At 34.6% G+C, this 12,067-nt stretch overlaps 1 protein-coding gene and 1 pseudogene across 3 annotated transcripts in view; both read right to left on the reverse strand.

Moving 5' to 3' along the window:
- The window catches only part of LOC117655082 (putative acyl-CoA dehydrogenase 6), a 54,152-nt gene that overhangs the window by 24,490 nt on the left and 17,595 nt on the right, over window positions 1-12,067 (reverse strand). The window lies entirely within an intron of this gene.
- On the reverse strand, window positions 2,521-4,185 carry LOC148114349 (uncharacterized; annotated as a pseudogene). Its single transcript, XR_015734060.1, has one exon. The product of XR_015734060.1 is annotated as an uncharacterized LOC148114349 (transcript).

A 12,067-nucleotide genomic window follows, 5' to 3' on the forward strand; every position in this document is an offset into this window, starting at 1 on the left:
TTTGAATTATCCTTTCTTCTTTTAATACATTCAAAGATTTTAACTGCAATGTGCCTTTCCATAATAAGAAGATTTTTGTAAGTAATCACATCTTGTTTTTGTTCTACACTTATATTCTCTATCGCATGTCTGGGTATTGCCCATATAGGTATTTTATTGTTTGGTTTATATTGATACTTTTTCCAGACATGTAATAATGCATTCCTTAATATATGACTTTTAAAATTCTTATCCACCTTTTTTATCATATAATAAATATGCATGCCAGCCATATACCAAATCATATCCCTCTATATTCAATATTCTCTCTTCTGTTGAGTTAGTCCAATCACTAATTGCTGAAAAGGCAGCTGCCTCATAATACAATCTTAAATTGGGCATTTTGAGACCTACTCTCTCACATATATCTTGCATTATTTTTTGCTTTATTCTCGGTCTCTTTCCTGCCCAAACAAAGTTACTGATACCCTTCTGCCATTCCTTCAAATTTGCATCTTTTTTAAGTATTAGTATCATTTGAAAAAGAAATAAAAACTTTGGTAAAACATTCATTTTTACTACTGCTATTCTTCCAACAAAGACAGTTGTAGTTTTTTCCAGTTTTCCATCTCTTTCTGTATTTTTTGCCACAACGGTTCGTAATTATACTTATATAATTTTACATTTGAAGTCACAATGTAAACCCCTAAATATTTCTTCTTTATTATTTCAAATCCTGTTACTCTTTCTATTTCTTCTTTTTGATTTATAGTCATATTTTTAGTTATTATCTTTATTTTCCCTGCATTTATTTTAAATCCAGATATTTGTCCATATTGATTAATTATATCCATTAAACCTATAACCAATTGCACTGGTTGGGTTAAAGTAACAACCAAGTCATCTGCAAATGCTCGTAATCTATAATCATAATGCCTAATTTTAATTCCCTTTATTTTATCTGAACCACGTATTTTATTCAGCAAAAATTCCAAAGTCAAAATAAACAGTAATGGAGACAAAGGACATCCTTGTCTTGTTCCTTTTTCAATAATAAAAGTTTCTGTTAAACTACCATTAATTATTATTTAAATAATAATGTGCTGTTTGTTTCTGGTATATTGCCTTAATAGATTGTGTAAAATACTCTCCAAACTGCATCTTTTCTATTATTTTCAATAAAAAATTCCAATTCAATTGATCAAATGTCTTCTCCGTATCCAAAAATATAAGCGCCACAGGGACTTGGTTGTTCTTCCCCAAATATTCCAATATGTTAACAATTTGCCTTAAGTTACTTTTCATTTGTCTCCCATTTATAAAACCAGTTTGATCATTATGAATCATTTGTTGTATAACTAGCATTAATCTATTTGCTAATATTTTAGCAAAAATCTTGTAATCTGTATTTAAAAGCGATATAGGCCTATAGTTCTTTGGCTGACTATGGTCTTGATCCTCTTTTGGAATCAAAGAAATAAATGCTGTTCTCCAAGATGAGGGTACATCTCCTCCAGATTGTATTTTAATAAATAATTCCTTAAGTGGTTCCACCATTTCTAATTGCAAATTTTTATAATAAACAGCTGTCAATCCATCTGTTCCAGGAGCTTTACCCACTTTCAACTGTTTAATTGCTAAGACAATTTCTTCCGAGGTTATCGGTTGATTCAAACCTTCCCTTTGCTCTTCTGTAACTATAGAAATATTCTTCTTCTGTAGATATCTATCTATATCTATACCTTGAATTTTATCACTAGCATACAACCTCGTGTAAAATTCTAAAAATGCTTTTTTAATCATGTTTTGCTGATGCACCTCTTTACCTTTATATTCTATTTTCTCTATAGTACGTAGCTTTTGTTTTTTCCTTAACAAATATGCTAACCATCTACCTGGTTTGTTAGCATTACAGAAAGTATTATGTTTAGCATACTGCAGACTAGTTGCAACCTGATCTGCCATCAACATATTAAATTGCCCTCGCAATAAATTAATTACTTCTTTTGTTTTCTTATCTGCTGGGTTCAATGTTAATACTTGCTCTCTCTTTTTTATTTCCTCTTCTAAATCAATCCGTTTTTTTTTCCTGTCTACGTCTGTGTTTATTATTCAAATATATTAAAATACCTCTCATATATGCTTTGCTTGTATCCCATACCACTTCCATAGATGTACCTTTATGCATATTCATAACAAAAAATTCTTTCAAAATTTTTTTATATTCTTTCACATTTTCTTCATATCTAAACAAATTTTCATTTAACCTCCAGGACCTCCTGGGTCCCTTTTCATGTTCCAGTTCCATCCAAACTGGGCTATGATCTGTTAATGTTCTTGGACATATCTTCGTCTTCTCCACCCTAGAAAGAAAATCATTAGTAATTAATATAAAGTCAATCCTAGAAAGGGATTGGTGTCTATCAGAAAAAGAAAGTAAAGTCTTTTTCTTCAACATTCCGTTCTCACCAGATATCTCTCAACTCCATATCTTCCATCATATCAAAGAAAGATTTAGGCAATCTAGCATGCATTTGAATATTTTGCGAAGGTCCTTTTTTGCCTTTTTTAGTATCCAAAACCCATTCCAATCACCCAATAATATACACAATTTGTAATCCCATTGTATTAGTTTGGTATGTAAAAGCTTGTAAAAATTTTCTTGTTGTTGGTTAGGTGCATATACTCCAATTAAAAGTATTTTTCTCCCTCTATTAAAATTTCAATTGCTATATATCTTCCTTGATCATCTGCTTCAATTAATCTAGCTATTAAGTCTTTTTTTAAGTATATAACTATGCCATTTTTCTTTTCTGGTGCAGATGCTACAAAATGTGTTCCCAATCTTGCGTTTATCAAATATTTTTGATCTTTTATTCTAATATGTGTCTCTTGCAAACAAATTATTTCATTTTTGTACTGTTTCAAATAATGAAATATTTTCCTCCTCTTTTGCGGTGAATTTAAACCATTGACATTCCAAGTTAAAAACCTAGTTGCCATTCTTGGCACCTTGAAGCTTTTGGAGCATGAGCTGAAAATCTTCCTGTGTTTTCCTCTTCGGCCTTGCTCCTCCCACTGCTTCTGTTTTTGTGATTTCTTCAGTTTTCGTCTGAATTTGCTGCACCTTTAATTCTTCTCTGCGCTTAGTTGCCGCTTGGGTCTGTCTCTGATCCTTTGGTTCCTCTATTTTTTCTAATAGCACCGGAGCTTGAACAGTGCCCGAGAGTTGTATTAAGTCTTCTTGAGTAATCAAAACCCCTCCTTGGGTCTGTGCCTACATTTCTTCTTTCTCCCCCTTTCTTGCCTCCTCTGCTTCCTTTCTTCTTCTAGCTTCTGGGGACAGTGGGCATCCAACCTTTAATACATTTGTGTAAAAGTCTCTTGCCTTCCAAACTGTATTGAGATGATATCTTTCTCCTGAGTAATTCACCACTAATCCTACTGGAACCTCCCATCTGTACTGTATCTGGCGATTTCTAAGTTCTTCCACCAAAAAAGCATAGTCCTTTCTGGTTCTCAGCATTTTGGGGGGAATTTCTTTCAATATTAAAACCTCCTGCCCTGCCACTTGAAGTTTATTTTTGTAGGAAGCTTGTAAAATTTCATTTCGTATCCTCCTTGTTGTAAAGTAGATTACAATATCTCTTGGTAAATGTTTCTGTCTGGCAACCCATGAGTTAACACGATAAATTTTGTCAAATGGCCATTCAAGATCTGCCTTTTGTTCTCCAATTATCTGTGCAAAGGCTTCTGCAAAGATCTCTCGTAAATTCTCTTGATTATTTTTTCTCAGGCCTCTTACTCTCAGGGCAAATTCCATCGCCCTATATTGTATCATTGTCACTTCTAAGTCTGCCCTCTCCATCTTTGTCTGGATCTTGCCCATTTTATTTTCCAAATCCATATTGGATTGATTAATTTCTTCCACTCTTTCATCCAGCCCTTCAATATGGCTTGCCAGACCCTGAAATGCCAAAACAATATCTTCTCTGATTTCCTTATTTCGAATTTAAATTACCTCTTTAATTTCTGCCATCTCTTCAGCCACATCCCACATTTTTTCTTCAAAAACAGAAGTACTTTTTTCCTCTAAAACAGAGGCTTGTGTCTTTAAAGCTTCCTGCAAAGCTTCCAGTGTTAATATTTGTGGTTCCATTGGAGCTGATAAAGATTGCAATTTAGATAATTGGGCTGGTGATCCCCCAGCACTTTTAGCCGCAACAGTTTTTATTTGCCTTGAAGCGATTTTCTAATTTTTAATTTTAATTTTAAACTTTTGCAACAGCCAAAACAATAAGTTCACTAAATCAAGTTAATTGCAGACAGGTTAGTTTTGACTGGACTATGAGGCTATCATTTTATTTGCTTATTAAGGAGCTTGATTGACAGTCCCAGAGAAATAATATGAATTGCAGAATCTCTCCTGCTGCAATCATTTTACAATAGTTAACAACTTTATTAACAAAAAACTCAAGAACATATTATTACAATCCATTATATACACCGTGTAAGTTATTTTTATTTCAGGTTGTTCAGTTACCTAAATTTCTGCCCTAGGTTAATGAAGACAGAACTAGTTTCGAACATACTCCATACATCTAGATCCAAAAGGTAGTCATTGGTATGGCAGAAGGCATATATGAATAAATGAATCAAACCGATGCTTGAAGACTGAAAACAGGACATTGTTGTCTACCACTAAATGTGGAGAATCAATAACTTCCAGCAAATGATTTATTATGCTTGCTTAATTAATGAAGGAATGAATAATTTGAAGGGCCAATGTATCATTGGTATTATAGCTCTTAAGAGACAAGAGACTTATGATCTCTCCATGTTTTGCTACAAACTAATCTAAACTACCTCTCTTGTGTGTCCCCACAGCTTGAAAGTGGGGAGACACTGGAGTGCCCACTGGAAACTAGGAAAAATAAATGCTGTAGAGTCCTAGGTGCTTTCTGAGCTTGATTGTTTGCCTGTAGATATTACATTACCCAACTAGAAAATGTCATCAGAAAGTATGCTCTACAGTAAATCTAGGGTCTTGTTTGCCCACATTCTAATCAAAACAGTAGAAAATCAATTGCAAGGATTGTGTGAAGTAGGCATAAAACTCTGTCTTTGGAGGTTCACGGACAACTAGTATTCAAAATGCAGCATTGCTCCTTCATAAAGCAAGCAACTTAAAGATGTGAATGAAATTAGATATATATACGTAATAATATTATGTTGTGTTGAGTGAGCCAGTTTGTAAGGTGATATATATATATATATATATATATATATATATATATATATATATATATATATATATATATATATATATATATACATAGATCAGAATAGGGAATAAAGTTGGCTACCATCACTAGTTTAAGGTTGTTGTTGGGGGCCAGGAAAGTTCTGTTCTCAACCAAATAGGAACAAAAGCTAAATTGCACTAATGCTTATGAGAAAATTAAAAGCATGCTTATTTCTTTTAAATTATATACATAGATTACACTTTAGAAAGATTTATGGTTTTATTTATGTTTTTATAAATCACTCTTGACTAACAATTTCTTCAAAATAATTTGCACTGTCCATTTAATATTTTACTTAAAATTATTTATTAGTGCTAGCAATGGCACAATGAAATCTCTATTTCAATCTATAATTTTTACATAGGCTGAAAAATGATGTCAGGTATAGCATTTTATACCATATTGTGTATATCTTGCAGAGCAGATGTTTTCAAAAAGAAAAGGTGTGATTTTATACTTTGTTCCTATTTGGCATAAAATTTGTATAGCAAAGTATAAATGGCTTTGCAAATGTTTATAGATACACTCAATATGAATTAGCACTGGGCCACTACCTTATAAGCATATGTTATATTTTATTACCTTAAAATCCTGCAGTAAAAAAAATCCATGGATTATTTGCTATTGGAATAATGGCCATAGTTATATACATTTTATTAGAAGGTTCTAAAAACAGGGAGTTAGACTAGAAGACTTCCAAGGTCCCTTCCAGCTCTATTCTGAATTGAATTGAAGGTTGCAATAGCAGATTTTCCCTACAGAGAACTTCAAAGCAATTTTTGAGATTAACTGCAGTTAAAAGCATTTAGATTAGATTTAGGCAAAAAGAGCAGCATACAGGAATCTCTATCACAAAAATGATTGGGAGGGCAAAAACAAGAAAACTTGAATGTTAACTTCATAATGACAAAAATCAACATATCTCAGAGCAGGATCTAAGCAGCAAAAGGGATGACTATTCCTCAAAGGTGACCACATCACAAGAATGGGGCAGGGGGAAGGGAGAAGTGTTAGTTGCTCTTTTAGAATTTTATCAAAGAATGATAGTATCCAACTGGAGCTTCCCTTTGTGACAACAGACAAAAATACAAGTAACAGTGCAGTGATTAGTGGTTCTCACAGGCTGAAGGTTGATTCAGCCTTCCATCCTTCCAAGGTCAGTAAAATGAGGACCCAGATTGTTGGGGGCAATATGCTGACTCTGTAAAACGCTTAGAGACGACTGTAAAGCACTGTGAAGCAGTATACAGTCAGGTCCAGAAATATTGGGACATCGACACAATTCTAACATCTTTGGCTCTATACACCACCACAATGGAGTTGGAATGAAACAAACACAATGTGCGTTAACTGCAGACTGTCAGCTTTGAGGGTATGTACATCCAACTCAGGTGAACGGTGTAGGACTTACAGCAGTTTGTATATGTGCCTCCCACTTGTTAAGGGACCAAAAGTAATGGGACAATTGGCTTCTCAGCTGTTCCATGGCCAGGTGTGTGATATTCCCTCATTACCCCAATTACAATGTGCAGATAAAAGGCCCAGAGTTCATTTCAAGTGTGCTATTTGCATTTGGAATCTGTTGCTGTCAACTCTCAAGATGAGATCCAAAGAGCTGTCACTATCAGTGAAGCAAGCCATCAGTAGGCTGAAGAAAAAAAACAAACCCATCAGAGAGATAGCAAGAACATTAGGCATGGCCAAAACAACTGTTTGAAACATTCTCAAAAAGAAGGAACGCACCGGTGAGCTCAGCAACACCAAAAGACCTGGGAGACCACGGAAAACAAGTGTGGTGGATGACTGAAGAATTCTTTCCCTGGTGAAGAAAACACCCTTCACAACAGTTGGCCAGATCAAGAACACTCTCCAGGAGGTAGGTATATGTGTGTCGAAGTCAACAATCAAGAGAAGACTTCACCAGAGTGAATACAGAGGGCTCACCACAAGATGTAAACCATTGGTGAGCTTCAAAAACAGGAAGGCCAGATTAGAGTTTGCCAAACAACATCTAACAAAGCCTTCACAGTTCTGGAACAAAATCCTATGGACAGATGAGACCAAGATCAACTTGTACCAGAGTGATGGGAAGAGAAGAGTATGGAGAAGGAAAGGAATTGCTCATGATCCTAAGCATACCACCTCATCAGTGAAGTATGGTGGTGGTAGTGTCATGGCGTGGGCATGTATGGCTGCCAATGGAACTGGTTCTCTTGTATTTATTGATGATGTGACTGCTGACAAAAGCAGCAGGATGAATTGGGCAATATTATCTGCTCACATTCAGCCAAATGCTGCAGAACTCATTGGACGGAACTTCACAGTGCAGATGGACAATGACCCAAAGCATACTGCAAAAGCAACCAAAGAGTTTTTGAAGGGACAGAAGTGGAATGTTATGCAATGGCCAAGTCAATCACCTGACCTGAATCCCATTGAGCATGCATTTCATTTGCTGAAGACAAAACTGAAGGGAAAATGCCCCAAGAACAAGCAGGAACTGAAGACAGTTGCAGTAGAGGCCTGGCAGAGCATCACCAGGGATGAAACCCAGCGTCTGGTGATGTCTATGCGTTCCATACTTCAGTCTGTGATTGACTGCAAAGGATTTGCAACCAAGTATTAAGAAGGGAAAGTTTGATTTATGATTATTATTCTGTCCCATTACTTTTGGTCCCTTAACAAGTGGAGGCACATATGCAAACTGCTGTAAGTCCTACACCGTTCACCTGAGTTGGATATACATACCCTCAAATTAAAGCTGACAGTCTGCAGTTAATGCACATTGTGTTTGTTTCATTCCAACTCCATTGTGGTGGTGTATAGAGCCAAAGATGTTAGAATTGTGTCGATGTCCCAATATTTCTGGACCTGACTGTATATGTCTAGGAGCTATTGCTACCTGTGGCTAGGGGTATCAGACTAAATCTAGAATCCTTCTGAGCCTTCTGGAACCTTTAAACCAGGGGTGGGGAACAATGGGCCTTCCTGAGCCAGCCAATTCTGGGAGTTGAAGTCAAAAATCATAAAGGAGCCATCATTCCTCATCTCTGCTTTAAAACAATGAGATTTTGAGTGACTCAGAAGATGTGCTTACTGAGTTGCAGCTCTTATCCTCTGAAGAGATATCTCCCTGGAGATTCATGCAGCTTCTTGCAACATTCTGAAAATTATCAAAACCTGGCTGTTCACTCAAGCCAGTTAGTTTGTAGTCCTTTTAGTTAGTTTAGTTTTGTTCGAGATTCTGGCCAGCTGTATTCTTCTTATACATATTGCTTCCTTGCATATTTATTTGTAACTGTTGAGGAATCAGGCAGCCTTGAAATACTGATGAATAAATAAAATTGAAAAGAGAAAATATAAATTACAAACAGAAGCTATCAAAAAGTAAGTCCTCATGTCTTTGCTTATAAACTAATTAATTTTGTTTGCATAGCATTAGATAAAACAAACTTTATTGCCTACTGCAGAACAGACAGACATGAGACCAGACACACACACACACACACACACACACACACACACATAGAGAGAGAGAGAGAGAGAGAGAGGACACATACAAAACAAAGTAGAAACAGTGTGTGTGTGTGTGTGTGTGTGTGTTTAGAGGTGGACAAAAATGGACAAAATAAATAATCAGAATAAAACCGAATAAAAATAAAAAATCTTGCAAAATAAATATCTTTAATTTAGTAAATGAACTTTAGCAGGAATCAATTCAATGTACAAAACTAATAGGAGGAAATAACATTGGGTTCACTCTTTAATTTGTGGAAAGAAGTTAGGAAGGGCAGTGTGATACTTTTGTTCCTTCCTCTAATTAAATGTGTTTCTTCTAAACTCCACTATAGTTTTGCCATGGTCTTCTTGATCATTAAAAAATATTATTTTTAAGAGTGCTTCATAAACTCATTTCTTCACATCACACTCCCAGAAAAACAAACATATACTTAGAAAGACCAGATTTGAAGGAAACTACAGAGTTTGTCTGTCTTTCTCTTGGCTTGCCTATGTTACACAAAATTCCTGGCAATAGAAAAAAAAGTGGCTGTTTTTGAAAAAAAGAACAATGTGTATACACTGACTTCTTTTTATTTGGAACAGTCGATGCTGAGTCAAACAAATCTCCCTGACTTTTTATTAAAAAGGTTAGAGATAAATATAAAATTTAAAAAAAGAGAAAAGGCAAGCCAAAATATAAGAAGTTCATTGAAACATATTTATTGTAAAAGAATCTATAATCCGCTTTTTAGTTATATGTTACATTTCCAAAAGGGCTGTACAATAAAAGAATTAAAATAGCAGAAATAGTTTAAAGTTTAAGAGCAATCATCCCTCCCCCTCCCCCCTCTCCCCCATCTCTCTATTCTGTATGTAAAGGTAGTCCTGAACTCATGACCATAATCACTCATGATCTGCCAGTCATAAGGTGGATCATCACATGACTGATCTGATTTTACAAGTTTTGCAGTGGTTGTTAAAAAGAAAGCTGTGATTGTTAAGTGAGCACAGTGCTAAGTAAACCCCATGGTCACTAACAGTAAGTAGGGGCATTTTTTGCTGAAAACCAAAAGTAAATGCCAGGTTTTGCCAAAAACATCACAGGATGCTGAAAACAGCTATAAATCTGGGCTGGTGACAACAGGATGCTGAAAACAGCTATAAATCTGGGCTGATTGCCAAGAGTCCAAAATGCAGTTATGTGATTGTGGAGAAGGGCATCTGTCAGAACTGGCTCATAAGTACCTCGGAGGTACTTAACTTCAAACAGTGGCTAAGTGACTGGTTGTAAATGAAGGAATACCTTAATGACTGCTCATATAACTAAGCTTATAAATACCTATTTTAAATATATAAAAAATTTAATTACGTAATACATACGTTTGTGCACATGTATTTGTCTATATGTGTGTGTCCATGTGTGGACTGAATATTAAATAATATTTTCAATCTCATGTCACCAAGAGATTGCAGTTCTGATATGCTAGAAACTCTGACGCATTCTTGAACATCTGTTCTTTCATTTCAGCTGGTAGGAAGTAACTGTGAGAAAAGATTGTATTGCTATTCATAAATGGAATAAAGTGCATCCAGCACTTTAAGCAACATGTAGTGGCTGAATTTTTTCTTGTCAAAAAACTTCCTCCAACTGAAATTTCTCACGTTCACCCTGAATGCAGGTTGCTTACAGTTGTGACTGTGTTGACATGACTACTGTGCAAAGCTAGGCCGACAAATATAAAGATGGTAAGCCAGGAAGTTTATTTGAGTAAACATAGTTTCTTGAACATAGTTTGTTCAACAAATGAACAAACTATGACAGTAACTGTTAAGTTTCACATGAGAAGGGAGAAGGAAAATCAGATCACTCAGAGGAAATCAGTTCCAGTTTTTTGGAATCAGAAGTTGCTATTCATATTGATTTCCTTGAATCTGGCACTATTATCAAGTCAAAGTGCTAAATTAAAATATTCAAAACTTTGGAACAATGATTAAGCAGAGTTCAGAAGCTCAAGAAAGGAAAATTTGTTATAATGTGCTAAAACCTGGTCTCACACTTTTCAGGCTACCCAAATGGCAATTACAAAGTCAGATCTCATCGTCTTATTCCATCTGCCATATAGTCAAAACTTGGCACAATGTAATTTTCACCCCAAGCTTTTCCCAAAGCTGAAGAAAAACTTTTTTGAGCATCTGTTTGATTCAAATGAAGGGATGGACAGAATCTGGCTGAAAAGACAAATGTAGCTTTTACAACTACTTTAAGAAGCTTGTCCATTATTGCATGAAATATCTAGTGAATGTTGTGATTATGTGGAAAAGCAAATACACATAATGAAAAAGCTGTTGACAAGCATTATTTAATTCAAACATTTGTCTTAAGCTACCCAGAAAGTAGAATGGTTTTATACTACAGAATGAATTATATTGATGAAGAAGATATGGTATGTGCAGAATCATTTTAAGTCACATGAATTCTATGAAAAGATGTATCAACATTATACTTCTAGAAATTTATTACTCTTTTGAAATACCAATTTATATTAAATATACTTAATTTAATATTAGAAAATATTCCAAGTACTTGGTATATTAAAACTTGAATTAGAAAAGCAATAAATTTTATTAAAAAGTACTTTTGAACATAAATGGACAAGTATAATTAAAAATGGAATTAAATTAAATATGGAAGACTGGCCTAATAGCACTTAGAGACATTTTACAGTAATGTATGTTGTCTTAGGAAACATTAATTATTTTATATAATCACCTCTCCTCTTATAGTCATTATTCAAATATTCCAGGTCTATCCATATTTTTGTTCAGAAATACAAACATTTATTTATTTATTTATTGGTTGGTTGGTTGGCTGATTGGTTGATTGGTTGAATGTCCAAAGCACTTTTAAATACATGTGAAATTTTTAAGTGTGTGTGTGGAGGGGGGAACTTTCAAACTTTTTAAATTGATGGAAAGTTGGAAAATCATATTTAAAAAATTATGAAGTATTTAGACAAAGTTATCTTGATTGACAAGTTAATAATCTTCCTTTGGAAAGAGCCATTTCTAATGCATCACAGTTGAATCTCATGCACAAGTGCTTCCTTGAAAACTGTCTATTATATATCAAAGTCCACACCAATTATACCCTCATGAATAGATAAAAATGTTGAAAATTTGATGTACAACATTTTACCAAACCTTTCACCCAAAAAATTTTACCAAAAAAAAATAAATAAATACTTGAAGAGGAATAAAATAACAGTTTAGGAGAGAGAGAA

The sequence above is a fragment of the Pantherophis guttatus genome, chromosome 4 (assembly GCF_059756535.1).
Source record: "Pantherophis guttatus breed Tessera chromosome 4, ASM5975653v1, whole genome shotgun sequence".
NCBI classification, from domain to species: Eukaryota; Metazoa; Chordata; class Lepidosauria; order Squamata; family Colubridae; genus Pantherophis; species Pantherophis guttatus.